Source organism: Mobula birostris, chromosome 2 (genome assembly GCF_030028105.1).
Source record: "Mobula birostris isolate sMobBir1 chromosome 2, sMobBir1.hap1, whole genome shotgun sequence".
In the NCBI taxonomy this organism is placed as follows: Eukaryota; Metazoa; Chordata; class Chondrichthyes; order Myliobatiformes; family Myliobatidae; genus Mobula; species Mobula birostris.
The window spans coordinates 79,947,267-79,968,836 of record NC_092371.1 but is presented as its reverse complement, the minus strand read 5'-3'; the positions used below and the strand labels follow the sequence as shown (position 1 = coordinate 79,968,836).

The 21,570-nt window shown below is 44.4% G+C and overlaps 1 protein-coding gene across 1 annotated transcript in view; it reads right to left on the bottom strand.

Annotated features, from left to right (window-relative positions):
* slc52a3-1 (solute carrier family 52 member 3-1) overlaps positions 1 to 6,469 on the bottom strand; it is a 42,721-nt gene extending 36,252 nt beyond the window's left edge. Inside the window, exon 1 of the mRNA XM_072243811.1 lies at positions 6,337 to 6,469. The gene's annotated coding sequence lies outside the window, so the exon portion shown is untranslated. The remainder of the gene's footprint in view (positions 1 to 6,336) is intronic.
* Positions 6,470 to 21,570: the final 15,101 nt, after the last annotated feature.

Here is a 21,570-nt window from a genome sequence, read left to right as displayed (position 1 = left end):
AGAGCCTTCAGGCTTCTGTACCTCCTACCTGATGGTAACAGTGAGAAAAGGGCATGCCCTGGGTGCTGGAGGTCCTTAATAATGGACGCTGTCTTTCTCAGACACTGCTCCCTAAAGATGGAGCTGACTAGATTTACAACCTTCTGCAGATTCCTTCGGTCCTGTGGAGTAGCCCCTCCATACCAGACAGTGATGCAGCCTGTCAGAATGCTCTCCACGGTACAACAATAGAAATTTTTGAGTGTATTTGTTGACATGCCAAATCTCTTCAAACTCCTAATAAAGTATAGCTGCTGTCTTGCCTTCTTTATAACTACATCAATATGTTGGGACCAGGTTAGAACCTCAGAGATCTTGACACCCAGGAACTTGAAGCTGCTCACTCTCTCCACTTCTGATCCCTCTATGAGGATTGGTATGTGTTCCTTTGTTTTACCCTTCCTGAAGTCCACAATCAGCTCTTTCGTCTTACTAACATTGAGTGCCAGGTTGTTGCTGCGGCACCACTCCGCTAGTTGGCATATCTCACTCCTGTACGCCCTCTCATCACCACCTGAGATTCTAAGAACAATGGTTGTATTGTCAGTAAATTTATAAATGGTATTTGAGCTATGCCTAGCCACACAGTCACGTGTATATAGAGAGTAGAGCAGTGGGCTAAGCACACGCCCCTAACGTTCGCCAGTATTGATTGTCAGCATGGAGGATATGTTATCACCTATCCTCACAGATTGTGGTCTTCTGGTTAGGCAGTGGAGGATCCAATTGCAGAGGGAGGTACAGAGGCCCAGGTTCTGCAACTTCTCAATCAGGACTGTGGGAATGATGGTATTAAATGCTGAGCTATCGTCAATGAACAGCATCCTGATGTAGGTGTTTGTGTTGACCAGGAGGTCTAAAGCCATGTGGAGAGCCATTGAGATTGCATCTGCCATTGACTTATTGCGGTGATAGGCAAATTGCAATGGGTCCAAGTACTTGCTGAGGCAGGAGTTCAGTCTGGTCATAACCAACCTCTCAAAGCATTTCATCACTGTCAATGTGAGTGCCACCAGGCGATAGCCATTAAGGCAGCCTATTTTATTCTTCTTAGGCACTGGAGTAATTATTGCCTTTTTGAAGCAAGTGGGAACTTCTGCCTGTAGCAGTGAGAGGTTGAAAATGTCCTTGAATACTCCTGCCAGTTGGTTGGCACAGGTTTTCAGAGCTTTCGCAGCATCTCTAGGAAGAGGTACAGTCGACGTTTCAGGCCGAGATCCTTCGTCAGGACTAACTGAAGGAAGAGCTAGTAAGAGATTTGAAGATTAGTAAGATCTCTTACTAGCTCTTCCTTCAGTTAGTCCTGACGAACGGTTTCGGCCTGAAACGTCAACTGTACCTCTTCCTAGAGATGCTGCCTGGCCTGCTGCGTTCACCAGCAACTTTGATGTGTGTTGCTTGAATTTCCAGCATCTGCAGAATTCCTCGTGTTTGCGTTTTCAGAGCTTTACCAGGTACTCCAGCGGGACCTTCCACCTTGCCAGGGTTTGCCCTCTTTAAAAACAGTCTAACCTCGGCCTCTGAGATGAAGATCACAGGGTCATCAGGTGTAGCAGGGATCTTCACAGCTGTAGTTGTGTTCTCCCTTTCAAAGCGTGCATAGAAGGCGTTGAGTTCATCTGGTGGTGAATCATCGCTGCCATTCATACTATTGGGTTTCACTTTGTAGGAAGTAATGTCTTGCAGACCCTGCCAGAGTTACTGTGCATCCAATGTCGCCTCCAACCTCATTCAAAATGGTCACTTTGCCCTTGAAGTAGCTGTCCACAAGTCATACCTGATTTTCTGGTACGGGCCTGGGTTGCCAGACTTGAATGCCACAGATCTAGCCTTCAGCAGATGATGTACCTCCTGGTTAATCTATGGCTTTTGGTTTGGGAATGTACCGTAAGTCTTTGTAGGCACACGCTCATCCACACAGGTTTTAATGAAGTCGGTAACAACTGCAGCATACTCATCCAGGTTCGAAGACGAATCCCTGAATACAGTCCAGTCCACCGATTCAAAGCAGTCCTGTAGGCGCTCCTCTGCTTCCCTTGTCCATACCTTCTTGGTCCTCATTGCTGGTGCTGCAGTCTTCAGTCTCTGCCTATACTCAGGGAGTAGAAGTACAGCCAGGTGATCAGACTTCCCAAAGTGAGGACATGTTCTGGGTGATAAAGGTCCTTAATTATGATCAAATAATAACATTGCAGAGTAAAATGTAACAGAACAAAGAACACTACCACAAAGTACCAGCCCTTTGGCCCATGATGATGTACTGACCTTTTAACCTACAATCTACCCCTTCCCTCCTACATAGCGCTCCATTTTTCTTTCACCCTTGTGTCTAAGAGTCTCTTAAATATTCCTAATGTATCTGCCACTACCATCACCCCTAGCAGGGCGTTCCACACACCCGCAACTCTCTTAGACATGCCCCAATTTCCTGTATTAGCCATTTCTGCCCTGGGAATAAATCTCTGCCTGCTCAATCTATCTTTCCCTTTTATTATCTTGTAATCAGAATCAGAATCAGGTTTAGTATCACTGGCATATGTCATGAATATTTTTTAGTTTACATTGCAATACATAATACATGAGGGAGGGAGGAGAAGATGGCAGCACGCGCGGCCGTTCCGGATGAATTTGGATTATATGTAACTAGGGGGCCGTGCTCAATCTGGATTTGATGGAGACAGCCGTGAGAAGCGCGGAGGAACACCTGGAGTAACTTCTGAAATGCCCGCTTCGCTGCCATTGCTACTGCACGATCGAGAATCTCCGGAGTCCCAAATCCTCGGCTTTGCCTATTGCCTGTTGCCGGGGCCGGGGTCGGAACGCTCGGCAGAGATGGTGCTCGGTGTCGGAGAGGTGGTCGGAGGCTCGGAGTTTTCGGACGGACTTGGAGTCGGACTGTGGTCGGATGCTTCCAGGATGCTGCATTGGCAAGTTGGCGGTGCTGGAGGTTTACCGTCTGCATGAGATGATGGGACTTTCGAGAGACTTTGAGACTATCACCATGCCATGGTCTGTTCTTATCAAATTACGGTATTGTTTGCACTGTTGTAACTATGTGTTATAGTTAAGTGGTTTTTGTTAGTTTTTAAGTTGGTTTGTCAAGTGTTTCCGTGATATCATTCTGGAAAAACATGGTATCATTTCTTAATACATGCATTACTAAATGACAATAAAAGGGGATTGTGTGTCCTCATAATCTAATCATAAAAACTATAAATTACAATAAGAGGTATGTCCTCATCAGGGAATTAGAGGTGGAGAAGGTTAGCAACTTTAAATTTCCCTGTGTTATCATTTCAAGACAGTACCTTTACTTTCTTAGAACTTTGCGAAGATTCAGCAAGTCATCTAAAACTTTGACAAACTTCCATTGATGTGCAGTGCAGAGTATACCGACTGATTGCATCATGGCCTGGTATGGAAACATCAAAGCCTTATGGAAAAGCCTAGAAAAAGTAGTGTATACAGGCCAATCCATCACAGGCAAAGCCTCCCCATCACTGAGCACCTCTACATGGAGTGTTACCACAGGAAAGCAGCCCCATCACCCAGGCCATGCTCTCTTCTCACTGCTGCCATCAGGACTCACACCACCAGGTTCAGAAATAGCTATCACTCTTCAGCCATCAGGCTCTTGAACCAGAGGACAAGTTTGGAGAAAATTAGAAGTCGAACCTTTGAACCTTTATTTGATTTTGAGAAAAGATGGGGCTCATTTGCTTGTCATTATCATTTGAGTTAATTGATATAATTTTTCCATGATCTAATTGTAAATTTTTTTTAGTATATTTTCTTTTCTTGCTGGCGGTTTGATGTTTATTTTTAGAAGCTTTTTTGTATGACGCATGGCTCCGGGGTTGTACACCTAATGGGTTTTTTCCCCCTCACTTTTCTGCTTAGTAGGTTTTTTTTGTTATCACAATATTTTTCTTCAATCTTTAAGATAATGGTTTTTTTGAGGCATTGTAAGTGTTGTTACTTCAATGTACTCGTTATTTTTCCTGTATTTATTGCTTATTTATTCATTTATTTATTTATTACTATTTATTTTGCTTTCTAGCTTTTTCTATTTGCAGTCTGTTGTCTTTTGCACATTGGTTGTTGGGGTCTTTCATTGATTCTATTATGGTTATTGAGTATGCCTGAAAGAAAACGAATCTGGAGAAGGCTGGAGAAACTCAGCAGGCCAAGCTGCATCTATGGAAAGGAATAAAGAGTCGACATTTCAGGCCAAGACATCTCAGTCCTGATGGAAGTTCTTTACCCGAAACGTCGACTCTTTATTCCTCTCCCTGATGCTGCCTGACCTGCTGAGTTCCTTCAGCATTTTGTGTGTGTTACGTCAACATTATAAAAAGTGGCTTAGAGTGTCTACAGTGCATTGCCGTGATGGGGGTAATTTGAATGGTGGATCAGAATACTGTCTGGAGGAAGGAACTTTTAAGATGGGGTGAAGCTTTTGTTTTAATAGCCCTACAATGCTTTTCAAAAGGGAGATTTAGGAAAAGGCAGTTTGCTGAGTGGGTAGTGTCTACATTGGGTTTTTGTGTCCATTTCTTTATCCTGGACATATACAAGTCCTGCAGCGATGGAAGACTGCAGCCAATGGCCTTTTCTGCTGATCTGACAGTTCACTGTAGCTTTCAGATATTTTGTGAGGATGCTGCACCAAACCAGACAGTAATGGCTGATGTGAGGAAGCTCTCTGTGATGGCCGTGTAGAGTTGTACCAGAATGTTCTGGGGAAGATGGAATTCTGCATTCAATTCCATGCTTTTTAAAACTGTGGTAAACTTTTTATGTAAGTAAGAACTTGCTTTAACAAGTGCGTCACACACAAAATGCTGGAAGAACTCAGCAGGTCAGGCAGCATCTATGGAGAGCAATAAAAAGTCAATGTTTCAGGCCGGAAGTCCACTATACACTGCAAAAGGAGGAGGGTTGGGCATGGGGCTAGCAACCCCATCCCACAAGCCCAGAGCTACAGAAACTCCAAACATCTCAACCCTGGGAGAGAGGAAAGATACACCAAAAAGATGGGCTCCACCTGGAGACAACATGAAAGACTGGCCCAGAACAGAGGACTCTGGCAAACTGCTGTTGGTGGCCTGTGCTCCAGCAGGGTTGAAGGCCTTAACAAGTAGTAGATTTAGGTTGAGACCTTTCATCAGGACAGCAGGGCCTGATGAAGCCTCTCAGCCTGAAAAGTTGACCTGCTGAGTTCCTCCAGCATTTTGTGTGTGTTACTCTAGATTTGTAGCATCTGCAAAACCTCTTGTGTTTACCAAATATGCTGGTGGAGTGAGCAGACAGAGCTGGTGCTACATTGTACTTTCAGTTACTTAGGAAGCAATGCAGTCACACAAGACCCGGATCCCTTCATTTTAATTGCAAGATAAACTCTCCAGCACCGGCCACATATCCGTCAGCTCCTTCATTCCCCCAGCCTCCCTTTATTTATTTCTTTAGATTATGAGGACACTCAGTCCTTATTTATTGTCATTTAGAAATGCATGCATTAAAAAGTGTTCCTCCAGAAAGATATCGCAGAAACACAGGACAAACTAAGACTAAAACTGACAAAACACATTTCATTCCTCTGTCAACTCATTTATTCATTCATTCATTGCAGTGTCCTATGACTTGGACGATAATAGTCTTTCTGTGACCATGATTGTTCTTGGCAAATTTTTCTACAGAAGTGGTTTGCCATTGCCTTCTTCTGGGCAGTGTCTTTACAAGATGGGTGACCCCAGCCATTATCAATACGCTTCAGAGATTGTCTGCCCGGCGTCAGTGGTCACATAACCAGGACTTGTGATCTGCACCGGCTGCTCATACGACCATCCACCACCTGCTCCCATGACCCTGATCGGGGAGGTGGGGGATTGCTAAGCGGGTGCTACACCTTGCCCAAAGATGACCTGGGAATCACTTACACATCATTTGGTAGAGATCCCGCCACTTAACTCCTTCAACATTCTCTTCTAAACCTACTACCTGTCCTGAAATCTGAGGCGTCCCAGTTTCATACTGTGCATTTTACTGTCTTTCATTCACTATGTAAGTGCGTGATTTTTTTGCATTACTGAAAGTCTCTGACACACACATTCCAAGTTCCGACGGCAACGTGTTTGAAGAATGTCAAACCTAATGAAATTTAACATTACTTTCCCGCTTCATCCACGGTTACGAACCGGCATAAACCGGTACTCTGAACAATGGCCACTAACAGGAAAATCAAACACCGAAACAGGCTCAGATTTCCGCCGTAGACAAGTTATCAGAGTTTCCTACCTGCAGAAAGAAGTCAGCACTAAAATTCCTGCGCCCGTAGCTCAGAGTAAATTGTGATCGAGCTTTCAGCCTATTCTGTTCCCGTACTCAAGGGCATATCTCCAAAGTTCAGCCCCAAACACTGCCTTGTACAATAACATTCTCCACCCCCCCCCACCCCCCAGAATGCTGTACTTTGGTCTTCCTCCTACAGCCGTCCCACTTTGATCTGAATAAGGTGTGTTTTATGAGCAGAGATGTCTTTGTCTTCATCTCACATTTCCACACACTATAAATCAAACTGTTTTATCTAAAACAATGGTCAATGAATTGCTTGTGAAGTGTGAATGAATCCCAGGGTTGCATATGGTGACATATATGTACTTTAACAATAACTTCACTTCGAACTTTGGTTGAACAGCAAAAACACCCTAGGCTACAACGTACAAACCCCCACCCCCCGACAATGCAGTTCCGATTTCATAGTTCAAACACCAGACTTCTGCTTAAGAAATTGGAATCCATCTAACCATCTGATATTTTAAACGACATAGGTAGTTTAGGATTTAGTGCTTTAAACGTTTTTGAATTACCAGATAATTGAGATTCAGTAACTTTTAACACTTGTCGGTATTCTGTAGACTTCTCCCAGTTTACTGTTGATCAGTGGCTCCCTCTACTGCTCAAAGAGAGGATGTGCAATTATTTAGGCTGTAGTAGAACGCATTATTACAATATAAAATTATTTAATTTCACTATTTATAAAACAATTAATTTTATTCAACTTAAATAATTATTAAAATAAAAATTGTATATTTTACTAAACATAAAAACTAAATAATAAATACAGCAAACAATTGCGGGCTGCCCCCTGCACATCCTCTGACTATGTTGGCCATTGACGCAAAATAACACATTTCATTGTACACGTGACAAATAATCTTTACATCGTTATAATAAAACACTGATAATTCAGATGATTTAGGATATTGGTGGGTCTGGGATTGGCAGATTATCCGGGCTACTAGATGGGATGGATGGGAGGGCTATGGTCCAGGTGCAAGTGATGTTAGGCAGAATAATATTTCAGCATGGACTGGATGGGCAGAAGGAACTTGCTTATGTGCTTTAGTACTCTGTTATCTTCATTAATACCTCAACACTACCTTTTCACCGTTTAGATGTTATACAGTATTAAATATATAACCATATAACAATTACAGCATGGAAACAGGCCATCTTGGCCCTTCTAGTCCGTGCCGAACTCCTACTCTCACCTAGTCCCACCAACCTGCACTCAGCCCATAACCCTCCATTCCTTTCCTGTCCATATATCTATCCAATTTAACTTTAAATGACAACATCGAACCTGCCTCAACCACTTCTGCTGGAAGCTCGTTCCTCACAGCTACCACTCTCTGAATAGAGAAGTTCCCCCTCATGTTACCCCTAACTTTTGCCCTTTAACTCTTGACCCCTGTCCTCTTGTTTGAATCTCCCCCACTCTCAATGGAAAAAGCCTATCCACATCAACTCTATCAGTCCCCCTCATAATTTTAAATACCTCTATCAAGTACTCGACATAGTTTTTAGTATAATAAATATTCCTGTGTAATAAATATTTCCAGTGCAGCAGTTAAGTTGAAAGGAAGGGCAGGAGAAGGAGCCTTGTTGTATGGAAGGACAGCACAGCAAACATTACATGGAGAGAGAGATAACGAATATGGAAATCTCCGAACAGTTCGACATCAGATGACAGGCGTTTGATTGCTGCCGCTGTACAATTGCACATTTCTTCTCTTGGATTGTGGAATCGGTTCAGAGTTGAGGTGAATAATAACGTATTCATTAAGGACTTGTCACAGTATTTGTAGAATAGAGAACAGAGAAAGCTACAGCACATTAGAGTACCGTTCAGCCCACCATGTTGTGCTGACCATGTAAGCTAGTGTTTGTTAGGTTTATTATGGGTAGTGTAAAGGTGATGAAAGCATTAAGACAAGTGTACGTAGAGTGAATCAACATGAGTAGATAGAAGTGACCGATGTTTCTAACTTACGGAGAAGTTACAGAAGTTAGCTCTCCTATCAGATTCTTCCTTCTCCAGCCCTTGCCCTTTGCCACCCACCTGGCTTCACCTATCTCTTTCCAGCTATCCTCCTTCCCCTCCCACTATCTTTCATTCTGGCATCTTCCCCCCTTCCTTCTCAGTCTTGAAGAAGGGCCTCGACACTAAATGTCGATTATCTATTCCTTGGCACTGGTGCTGCCTGACCTGCTGAGTTGCTCCAGCATTGTGTGTGTGTTGCTTATGGAGAAATCAGCGTACGGGCAGTACTCAGGAATGCAACCATTATGTAACATGTACTCCCCTTGACAGGTGGTGTCTTCCGTCAATTCCATGGCCAAGGAGCTGCCCAGACATGCAGCTAGGATAAATCAAGAAGAATGTGGCATTTGGTTATTTTACAAGACTAGGGATTCTGACAGTGAGCACTCCTGCCCCAGAAATCTGAAATTTACCAGTGCCTACATTCCTGCACTCCCTTTAAACTTAGCAGTTTCACTGAATAATCTATTATTATCTACAGTATAATATCCAAAAGAAATTAAAGTGAGTGTAGGAGCCATGCATCTATTCTCTACCTGCTTTGCAATCTGTGTTGATCGATGGGACTCTCTTTGCAGACTTCAGTTCAGGATGGTATTTACTGTTTGCAAGATGTGTTTTTTTTCTCAGCACTTTGGGTGTTTGAAGGTCTTTTTTTAATCTGGCTGCTTTTGGTTACTTTGTTTTGTGGCTGCCTGTTAGGATATGTGTCTGAAGGATGTATAATGTATACATGCTTTGATAATAAATGTACTTTGAACTTTGTGCTGTGTTGATTATGTTTATTACGGTAGCTAATCATGAGTGGGGTGTGGTAAAAGTGAAGGGAATAAGTTCCACCTTTGTGCTTTGTTCATGACAGTTTGTAGCTGGGGATTGATAGATGTATCTTTTGTTCACCACTCAATCACACTTAATTTCCCTTAAATTTCATCGCTTCAAGATTGTATGGTTCCTAATTGCTGACAAAGGATCAAATACATCTTTGACTTTTGGCGCAATCATTATTGGAGCTGAGGGCACATCATACAAGTATAACAAATCCATGGGGGTTGCTAGCAGTGGCAATCTGGTTTGGTTCAAATTGCCCACTATAATGAGGTAAGGCTTTTCCCTTTGGAGCGAAGGAGGAAGAGAAATGACATGATTGAGGTATACAGGATGATGAGGCATAGTGAGAATGGATAGCCAGAGACTTTTTCCCGGGGTGGAAGTGGCTAACACCAGCGGGCATAATCGTAAGGTGATTGGAGGAAAGTATAGATGGGATGTCAGAGTTAAGTTTTGTTTACAATGAGAAGGTGGGTGCATGGAATGCCCTGCCAGGGGTGGTAGCAGAAGCAGATACAGTAGGGGCATGTAACAGACCATTAGATAGGCACATGGATGATAGAAAAATGGAGCGTTCTATAGGAGGGAAAGGTTAGATTGATCTTGGAGTAGATTAAAAGGTTGGTACATCATGATCAGAATCAGGTTTATTATCACCAGCATGTGACGTGAAATTTGTTAATTTAGCAGCAGCAGTTCAATGCAATACTCTGCTGTAATGCACTGTGTTCTAAAATTGTGATAGTAATAATTATTATTAACACTTTTTTAGAGATACAGAACAGTAACAGGCCCTTCCAAACCAACAAGCCCGCACTGCCCAATTACACCCACGTGAGCAAATAACCTGCTAACTTGTATGTCATCGGAAAGTGGGAAGAAACCGGAGAACCCAGAGGAAACCCCAAATATGAATAGCATTAAATAGTCTGTAAAGTCTTAGTCTGACATGACCAGTGTGCTGAGTGTGCTGGATTATTGGAGTTTTACCAAACTAATTAATGAAAAATTACCTTTAAACAAACACACATCTCGAGGCAGGAAGTGCTCTCAGGCAGACAGCTGTAAAAGAATGTCTTTATTCAACAAATGCATAACTTCTAACATACAAAACTTCAAAGTTCAAAAGTTTAAAGTGAGTTTATTATATAAGTACACATATATCACCATATACAACTCTGAGATTCATTTCTTGCAGACATCCACAGCACATGCAAGAAACACAATAGGATTACTGAAGACCGCACCCAACAGGACAAACAACCAATGTGCAAAAGACAACAAATTAAGCAAAACCAAAAAGAAAAGAACAAACAAAATAATATTAATAAACTTCGAGAACATGAGATAAAGAGTCCTTTAAAGTGAGTCCATAGGTTGTGGGAACAGATCAGTGATGGGGTGAGTGAAGTTATCTCCTCTGGTTCAAGAGCCTGATGGTTGAGGGTAATAACCGTTTCTGAATCTGGTGGTGCAGATGTGGGTTCTGAGACTCCTGTACTGCATTGATGGCAGCAGTGAGAAGAGAGCCTGGATGTTGGGTGGGGGGAGGTCCTGATGGAAGCTGCTATCCTGTGACAGCACTCCATGTAATTGTGCTCAGTGGTGGGGAGGGCTTTACCTGGGATGGACTGAGCTGTAGCTATTTCCTTTTAGAGGCTCTTCCATTCAAGGGTATTGGTGTTTCCATACCCAGGCCGTGATGTAGCCAGTCAACATAATCTCCACCATATATCTGTAGAAATTTGTCAAAGTTTTAGATGACATGTCAAATCTTTGCAAACCTAAGAAAGTAGAGGTGCTGCTATGCTTTCTTTGTAAAAGCACCTATGAGCTAGACCCAGGACAGATCCTCTTAAATATTAACACCAAGGGATTTAATGTTGCTGCCCCTCACCACCTCTGATCAGCCGTTGAGGACTGGCTCATGGACCTCTGAGTTCCTCCACCTGAAGTCAATAATCAGCTCCTTGGTCTTGCTGACAGTGAGTAAGTAGTTGTTGTTGTGGCACCACTCAGCTGGATTTTCAATCTCCCTCCGATATGCTGATTCATCACCACATTTGATTTGGCCAATGACGTGATGTTGTGACTGCCTAGCCACACATCCATAAGTATAAAGGGAGTAGAGCAGAAGGCTAAGCACACAGCCTTGTGGTGCACCTGTGGAGGAGATGTTGTTGCTAATCCAAACTGACTGGTGTCTGTAAGTGAGGAAATTGAGGATCCAATTATACAAGGAGGTATTGAGGCCAAGGTTTGGAAGCTTATTGATTAGTTTCAAGGGGACGATAGGATTGAATGCTAAGTTGTAGTCAATGAAGAATATCCTGATATATGCACCTTCACTGTCCAGATATTCCAGGATTGAGTGAAGAGTCAAAGAAATGAAATCTGCTGTGGACCTGTTGTGACGGTAGGTGAACTGGAATGGATCCAAGTCACTTCTCTGTTATTTATAATCCAATAATAGCTAGTCATGATATCTGAAAAATGGCCATAGGTTAGCCAATGAGAAAAGGCCCTTAGCATGAAGTCAAAAGAGACAGTTAATGCTGGAATCTGGAACAAACTGTAAGAACTCTCACTTCACCACACATCCCACCACCACTACTTTATCATCTCCTGTCAGTCACCTTATGTACAGACACTTTGTGGACATACAATTAATCAATGTAATAAAAGCTAATCTTATGTCTTTATATTCATTGAGCCCTTTATCCTTATTGTTTATTTATGCTGCATCAGATCTAGAGAAACAATCATTTTGTTCTCCTTTATACTCAAGTGGGTGGTGAGGTGGATATACATCACTACTAAAGGGGTGTAAGGTGCCCCGTGCCTCCGCTAGCCTGCAGGTCACCCTGGGGCAAGAGGTAGCACCTGCTTAGCCCCCGGTTCAGGGTCATGTGAAGCCATGGGACCAAGTGGTGGATGGTCATATGAGCAGCCGGTGCATATCACAGGTCCTGGTTGTGTGACCACTGACACCAGGCAGACAATCTCTGAATAGTATTGATAATGGCTGGGGTCACCACCTTGTAAAGACACTGCTCAGACGCAATGGCAAACCACTCTGTAGAAAAATTGGCAAGAACAATCATGGTCACAAGACCATGATCACCCACGTCATACGACACGGCACATAACAAATGAACGAATTGAGTTTCACTCAATTACTGAAGAATGATAAACAACTTTGAATCTTGAACTCAGTGGGTCAAGCAGTACCCATGGAGGTAAAAGATATAAGCTGATGCTTCAGATGCTGCGTGTCCTGCTGAGTTCTCCTGGTTTCCCGTTTGATCTACCAGACCTGTTCTGCCAAATCCGCAAGACCTGGCTGATCAAACCCAGACTTCAAGATTTTAAAATGCAACCATGCAGACGCAGGTGAACGCATTGATGAAAGTCCCATTCCACAACAGTGTACTACAAGCTACAAACACATGCAGAAACTTGCGGAGAATCCCACTAGAAATGAATTAAGACTGAATTCCGAATTATCGCTACCCAACCCTCCTGCTAAATTACTAAACATATTTATTTATGGGAAGAACTCAGCAGATCAGGCAGCATCTAGGGGGAGTAAACAGTTGATATTTTGAGCCTAGACCCTTCATCAGGGTTACTCTCCAAATTGTTGACTGTCTATTCCCTTCATAGATGCTGTCTGACCTGCTGAGTTCCTCCAGCATCTGCAGAATATCTTGTGTTCATGTTCATTTATGACTGTCTTAGCCAGAAGGAAGAGGTCAATTTGAATAAAGACACATTTTCCAGGCAACATTCAAACAAAACTATACCCTGCCATCCTACATTGTACAAATTTCAGGGAGCAGCAAACCCTTTTTGCCACTCTGCTTTGAAGCAAGCCGTAAACACACAAAAAAGTACATTTTTTATCAAATTATGTATACTTCATACATACTCTGATCTCCTGGTGGCCACCTATTTCAATTCTACTATGTCCACACGTCAGTCCAAGGCCTCCTCTACTGTCGCGATGAGGCCACATTCAGGTTGGAGGAGCAACACCTTATATTCTGTCTGGGTAGCCTCCAACCTGATGGCATGAACATTGATTTCTCCAACTTCCGGTAATTACCCCCCAGTTCTCCTCTCCTTCACCATTCCCCATTCCTGTTGCCCTCTCTCACCTTATCTCCTTACCTGCCCATCACCTCCCTCTGGTGCTCCTCCTCTTCCCTTTCTTCCACTGTCTTCTGTCCTCTCTTACCAGATTCCCTTCTCCAGCTCCTTTCACCAATCAACTTCCCAGCACTTAACTTTACCTTCTCCCCCACCTCTCGAGTTCACCTATCACCTATGACCTTATACTTCTTCCTCCCCTCCCCCACCTTCTTACTCCGACTTCTCCTCTTCCTCCAGCATTTTGTGTGTGTTGCTTTGGATTTCCAGCATCGACTAATGTTCTCATGTTTGTGATACTTTATACAACCAAGATTTATCTCCTTATAGACAGCCACAAAACAAAGAAACCCAATAGAATCCATTTTAAAAAAGGACCATTAAACACACAATGTGCAGAGAAAAAAAAACACAAAACAAATCGTGCAAACAGTAGAAGTAAGCTAATAGCATTGAGAGCTGGAGTTTACGAAAGCAAGTCCGTCCATAGATATGAAGACAGGCATCACTACAACTGATCCAAGAACTGGCCACAGCCTCAGTTCTGCGAAGGCAGGGGTCAATAAACATCGCGGAGCAATGAGCTAAACTGGCCCGTCCCTCACCTCCAGCCCCGACACGCTGACCTTTTCAATTTGGCCTGTTCTCTTTTTCTATCTTTATCTCTGACACTCAGTGGAAAATCTGAAGCCCAAAGATAAAGTACATTACAAAATTCAAGGGGTCTACTCATAATTAGCAGCCTTTCTTTGCGTTGCGGCAGACTACTGGCTCAAATTTTCGAGACTTGGAATTATCTACCATGTCCAAAAAAAGGCAACAAGACATGGGAGCAGACCAGGCCATTCAGCCCATCAAGTCTGCTCGGCAATTCCATCTTGGCAGGTTTATTCTCTCTCTCAAACCCATTCCCCTGCCTTCTCCCCGTAACCTTTGACTAATTGAGAGCCTATCAACCTCCACTTTAAATACACCCAATGACTTGGCATCCACAGCGGTCTGTGGCAATGAATTCCACCAATTCACCACTGGCTAAAGAAATCCATCTTCATCTTTGTTCTAAAGGGATGCCCTTGTAGTGTGAGGCTGTGCCCAGACATCCTCTCCAATTCCACTCTGTCCAGGCCTTTCAATATTCATTAGGTTCCAATGAGATCTCCCCTCTTTCTTCCAAACTCCAGTGAGTACAGGCCTAGAGCCACCAAAATCTCCTGATACATTAACCCTGTCATTCCTGGAACCATTCTTATGAACTCGTCTGGGCCCTCTACAATGCTAGCACATCTTTTCTCGGTTTCCATTAAGAAACTACTGACCAACAAATTTTTGGCATGTGTAAGGAAACTGGAGCGACACTGGAGTGAAGAGTCTCAGCCTGAAACATCAACCATTTATTCCTCTCCGTAGATGCTGTCTGACCTTCTGGGAGCTCCTCCAGCATTTTATATATGTTACTCAAGAACGTATCTTCTGAGAGAACGTTTAAGGCATTGAGATGCTAACTACACCACTTGCTGTGCTGACGGTTGGAATGAACACAAGTGAGTGCTGCCAGATATAAAATTCTCCAGACTAAATACTCATATTGAGCAGAGAGCAATTGACAGATACTTAAGCACGTTTTGGTGCAGACCTGATCAGATTGCTGAACAGTAGATGAATCTGACCTTGCCCCAGTATCACAGCTACAGTCAATCATTACATAACTATGCTCCAAATCATGATTGCAAAATCGTTGTAAACTGGTGAATGTATGCTCTTTATCACAGTATTGCACAAGGCATGAAAAATGAAAGATGTTTGCTTTTGTGCTGGTAGGAGAATGCTGAGGAAGAAAGAAGAAACACGTTAATAAGTTGTTTGCTGCAAAACTTCCACTGACATTTGTTCAAACCAAATTTTGGGTGCATGCAGAAGTTCTAGTTGCAATAGAAAATGAACAGGGAAGACACAACATAGATTCGTGGGGGTGATGTCAGAGCATACAGGCTACAATTATTAATGAAGAGTAGAATTCCTTCTTTAAGAAAAGAACTGTTTAATAGAGTATCCACAGCAGAACAGGACACTCAGCCCAACCTGTCTATACTAGCCACTGATACAGACAAACCTTTCACGCATAACATATCCTTCTATTGCTTATTCTCTCGCCTACACAACTAGGTTTTTCCTTAAATGGTATCTCCATTTCAGTGGCACTGGTAGCAAAACCAATCAACGCTAATTTATTTATTTTATTTAGAGTGTTACATACCCCGTAACTGGGTTGCCAAACCAGCAGAAATGGATCACTCAGTTGGAGTCTGGATTACTAGAACTAAGAAAGTTTTATTAAAGAAACAAGCAACACAGTACTCTAATCAAAAGGATAATGAATGCAACAGTTCAGCAATGATAAACATACATGTGCACAGAATTCAGATCACAAGATTAATCAAGCTCTATCGTTGTTTAGGGGTAAATGACCAATTTCAAAGTGACACAAAGTCCAGTTCGATTTAGTTCAGTTCGCAGTAATTGTTGCCATGGCGATGGACAGTGGGGGGGGGGGGGGGGAGGAGAGAGAGCAAAACAAATGAATATTCAAAACAGCTTCCACACACAGACCTTCGCAGTCAGCTTTCGGGCGAGTCCTTTGTGATGTCATCTGAGGTCACCAACCGTGACCCCTCCGTTTTCAGATACGACCGTTTCTCTGCGCTGAACCTGGCACCCAGGCAAGGGTGGACACACACCAGGTTCCCGCCGATCGTGCCTTTCCACCCTGTGCGTCTATGGCCCGGTACTTCCCACCGATTTGTGAGAGGCGCACCACTTCCAGGGTCTCGTTACCTCGGGTGTCGTGTGTGCTGCCTTAGCGAACCTGTCCCTTTTTATCCCCCTGCTGGGGTATCGCCTGTCCATCACTTCAAACAGTTTAGGGTTCAAAGGGGGAGCCGCTCTAGACAGCTCTCTCTCCCGTCCCTTCATTACACATCTCCAAATGCTGCTCCATTGTCTTCCTTATCTCTCTCTCTCCCGAAGACAGGTGGCAGACCAACTGCTGATCACACAGGACAGCTAACATCTATGTCTATTCTTGTCACACTTCCCCTCTTTAAGGATTTTTACCGGGGGGGTAAAAATTACAAACATGAATACATTATTTGATACACACACAAATATACATCTTTATTAGCTATTTGGCTAACACAGCGAGTTTGAAGTTGTCAACACCTTGACAGACAGTCAGCCATCACATTTTCTGTTCCTTTCATATGTTATTAATAATCCCTTGGACCAGGCTCCAACTCAACAAACTTCATAGTGGCCAAAAACACTGATGAATTGCGATCAATGTAACCTCTCATTTGGTTTTGTCCCGGACCACAAAAACAAGGGTCGTCCCATTCCGACTTAGTTTTCTCTTGCAAGGGCTTAGTAGGAGGGGGAGGGGTAGTGACCGCAGAGTTATTGCAAAACTTCCTACAGTACCCCACCATCTCCAAGAGCCTTCTGAGGGCCCTCTTGTCTGTCGGGGTTGGGAGGTCTGCGATAGCCTGCACTGTAGCTTGCATCGCTGCCAGCTGCCCCGGGTCACCACAATCCCCAGGTAAGTGACCTTCATGTGGCCGAACTCATTTTTTTCAAGGTTCACTATCAAGCTGGCTTCAGACAGCCGTATTAAATTGCTAATACACACCTCTGTGTTCGTCAGCCCTTTAGTCACTGAATTACTCATTCTATATGGATGTTGTTTACTAGGCTGACCTATTGTTACAAACACCACCCAACGTCCCAGTTCTTTGCATCGCCTCGGGACAATCAAACACACGGGTGCGAGTCGTTTAATTACTTCTCCTAAAGAGTCGCTTTGTTCGGGGATTAAGGGAGAGACCTTAACAGTAGACCTGGCCAAAACAATAGCCTTCTCCCATCTGATCGATCCCATACTAATCTTTTCAAAATGGTTTTTTTCTCTTATCAGGGGGCCCCTAGCTTCATTGATTTCCGCGCTAACACCGACTAGGTTTGTTAGCATATCAAAAGTCTGTGACCGTCTCAGTTCGCGTCGGTCATGATCAATAACATCCTTCCCCCGGGCAGCCGGTAAACCTCTTTCATGGTTCCACCAACTGTTCCCTCCAGTACCGCAAAATGTCCACCGGGGGGTACCTTGTGAGCCAGGTTAAAAACCTCATCCCCATAACTCTTCTGCACCACCCCCCCATTCCTCATTTGCGGGCACGTTACTTGGTCTCCCTTGCTTCCTTAGCACTTCCTCCTCCACACAATAGCCTACTAGTTCCCTTGTCAAGTCTGTGTCAGAGAGAGCTGTCTCTGCCAAAACCATCAGCCCCTTGTCTCGCTCCCTCGTCTGCACAAATTCTTTCCTGGCTACTGCTATGTCTGTCCCAGCTCCCTCACTACCTCTTGCCTCACTACACTCCTTCTTTTCATTTTCTACCCCCGTCTCGTACAAGGCTGGCAGAAACGTTTCAGCTAAATTTACCACCGCAGCCCCGTGATGAACCTGTGAGTCCATGGGCAGGGCCTCAATGCTGGCAGGCTGACCTGTCAATCTCACGACTGGGAACATGATTCCCCCGGCGATGTCATTACCGAGCAAGACTTCCACGCCTTTCATCGGTAATTCGGACCTCACCTCGATCGTGACTAGTCCAGAGACCAGGTTGCTTTGAAAGTGTATCTGGTGCAAAGGGACTGACTCTGTCCCTTCCCCAACACCTTTGACCTCTACCTCCCCAGTCTGGGTCTCTGAGCTAAACTCTAATACACTCTTCAGTATTAGTGACTGACACGCTCCCGTGTCTCTCCAGATCCGCACTGGAACTGGTTTTAACCCCTCATTCACTGACACCAATCCGGCCGACATAAACTTCTCGCGCCCTTCCTGAACCTTGGCAGACCTGTCCTCTCCTAGCGGTTCATTTACCAGCTCGATACAGCCAGTCAAAATCGCTGTTTTTCCTTTTCCCGTCTCCTTCTTTGGGGCAAAGCACCTGGACGCAAAGTGTCCGACTTTCCCGCAATTATAACAGACGACCCCAGAAGACTTCCTACCAGACTGCTCCCGGTCTACCTTATCCTTCTCACTAGTCCCCGGCTTACTTTCTGACTTTTCTGGCGGACTCTCCCCGCCGTCCTGACTACCCTTCTGGTAGCCTTTACTCGGGGCAAACTTCATTTTATGCGTCAACGCATACTCATCCGCTAACTTAGCAGTTGCGGCTAATGTGGCTGCCTCCTTCTCATCTAGTTAGGGTCTCATACCCTCAGGGACACAACCTTTAAACTGCTCAATCAGGATCAGCTGTAGCAGTCTGTCATTACCCCCATCGAGGCGCACCAACGCTCACAATATGTCTGCATCTCACGGGCAAACTCCAGGTACATGCGGTCCCACTGCTTCCTCGCATTCCGGAACCTCTGCCGATATGCCTCCGGAGCCAACTCATAAATCCTGAGGATGGCCTCTTTCACCACCTCATACCTCTGGGCATCTTCCGCGGACAAAGCGGAGTAAGCTTGTTGGGCTTTCCCTTTCAGTACACTTTGAAGCAAAACAACCCACTTATCCCTCGGCCATTCCTGACTTATAGCCACTTTTTTGAAATGGAGAAAGTACCGATCCACGTCGGTATCGTCAAATGGCGGAACCAGCCTAACCTCCTGGGTCGCCCGGAACCCTCCACCTTGGTTCGGCACGAGCCCCTGCTCGGCCCTTATCTTTAACTTCTCCAGCTCAAATTCCCTTTCCCTCTGCCTCTCTCTCTCTTCTCGCTCCCATTGCCTCTCTTTCTCTTCTCTCTCCAACTGTCTCTCCCTCTCTCTCTCTTGCCTTTCTAACTTTCTCTTGCCTCTCTAACTCTCTCTCCTGCCTTTCTAACTCTCCCTCCTTCTCTTCTCGCTGCAACTGTCTGTCCCTCTCTTTCTCTTCTCGCTCCAGCTGCCGTACCCGGAACTCGTGCTCGAGTCTCAGTTTTTCAAGCTGCACCTGTACCGCGTCTCCAGCAGGTTTTTCAATAGACACCACCCCCAGCTCGCCTTGGGGAAACACACCTTTAGATACATAGTCCTCTCCTCATTGTCGACTTCCCCTTAGCAAGATTCAACAGTTTGGCCACAGCTACCAATTCCGATTTCCTGGCATCCTCTAATGCCTCCAAGGTCGGCGCCTTTATAAATTCCTCAGCCTCCATTTCTGCTGTTTGTCTTTTCTTTCTTTCGGGAATTTTAACCCAATCAATTTACTCCATCCCAAATTTAGTGTTCAAATTCCCGGACGAGAACCCCACTTATGTTACGTACCCTGTAACTGGGTTGCCAAACCAGCAGAAATGGATCACTCAGTTGGAGTCTGGATTACTAGAACTAAGAAAGTTTTATTAAAGAAACAAGCACCACAGTACTCTAATCAAAAGGATAATGAATGCAACAGTTCAGCAATGATAAACATACATCTACATAGAATTAAGATAACAAGATTAATCAAGCTCTATCGTTGTCTAGGGGTAAATGACCAGTTTCAAAGTGACACAAAGTCCAGTTCGATTTAGTTCAGTTCGCAGTAATTGTTGCCATGGCGATGGACAGTGGGGGGGGGGGGGGAAGGAGAGAGAGCAAAACAAACGAATATTCAAAACAGCTTCCACACACAGACCTTCGCAGTCAGCTTTCGGACGAGCCCTTTGTGATGTCATCTGAGGTCACCGACCGTGACCCCTCAGTTTCCAGATACGATCGTTTCTCTGCGCTGAACCTGGCACCCAGGCAAGGGTGGACACACACCAGGTTCCCGCCGAACGTGCCTTTCCACCCTGTGTGTTTATGGCCCGGTACTTCCCACTGACTTGTGAGAGGCGCACCGCTTCCAGGGTCTCGTTACCTTGGGTGTCGTGTGTGCTGCCTTAGCGAACCTGTCCCTTTTTATCCCCCTGCTGGGGTATCGCCTGTCCATCACTTCAAACAGTTCAGGGTTCAAAGGGGGAGCCGCTCTAGACCGCTCTCTCTCCCGTCCCTTCATTACACATCTCCAAATGCTACTCCATTGTCTTCCTTATCTCTCTCTCTCCTGAAGACAGGTGGCAGACCAACTGCTGATCACACAGGACAGCTAACATCTATGTCTATTCTTGTCACAAGAGATACAGCCCTTCCAGCCCAACGAGCAGCGCTGCCCAGCAACCCACCTACTTGACCCTAGCCTAACCACAAGGCAGTTTACAATGACCAATTAGCCTACTAACCCGTAGGTCTTTGGACTGTGAGAGGAAATGGGAGCACCCGGAAGAAACTTATGCGTTCACCAGGAAGACGTACAAACTTTTTGAAGAGGACGCTGGAATTGAACTCCAAACTAAGACACCCTGAACTGTAATAGTGTCGCACTAACCACTATGTTACCGTGGCAACCAGCCATGGTAATAAGCCAATAAAAAGCATTCAATATGCTGAAGAGCCTTAATTCAGTAGATGTGGATGTTTTGATTGTGGGGAAAAAAAACCAAAACAAGATCTGAATGAAGAATTAATCCAGCTGGAAGAATTTATTTAACATAAGAATGTCGGGTTTGCTACAAGCACCACTGAAATGGAGACACCATTTAAGGAAAAGCTAGTTATGTAGATGAGAGACTAAAACACAGAAGGATAAGTTCTGTGTGAAAGGAGGTTTGTGTGTATCAGAGACTAGTATAGACATGCTGGGCACAGCGGCCTGTTTTTACTGCTCTACTTACTGAATTCCAGCTCACTGAGTTGGCTACACTGAAGCCATCCACTAGTCTCATTTTCCAGATGTTCCCACATTGTTAGCACAAAACCGCTGGACTTAATGTCCAATCTATGGACATTTACAAGGATGCTTTATCTCATTCTCAATATTTATTTTTTTTAATATTTGCACATTGGTTGTTTGTCCATCCTGTTGGGTGTGGTTTTTCACTGATTCTATGATGGCTCTATATGATTTACTGAGTATGCCTGCAAGAAAAACAGATCTCAGGTTTGTTGCAACACACATCAAAGTTGCTAGTGAATGCAGCAGGCCAGGCAGCATCTCTAGGAAGAGGTACAGTTGATGTTTCGGGCCAGAACCGAAACCGAAGGGTCTCAGCCTGAAACATCAACTGCACCTCTTCCTAGAGATGCTGCCTGGC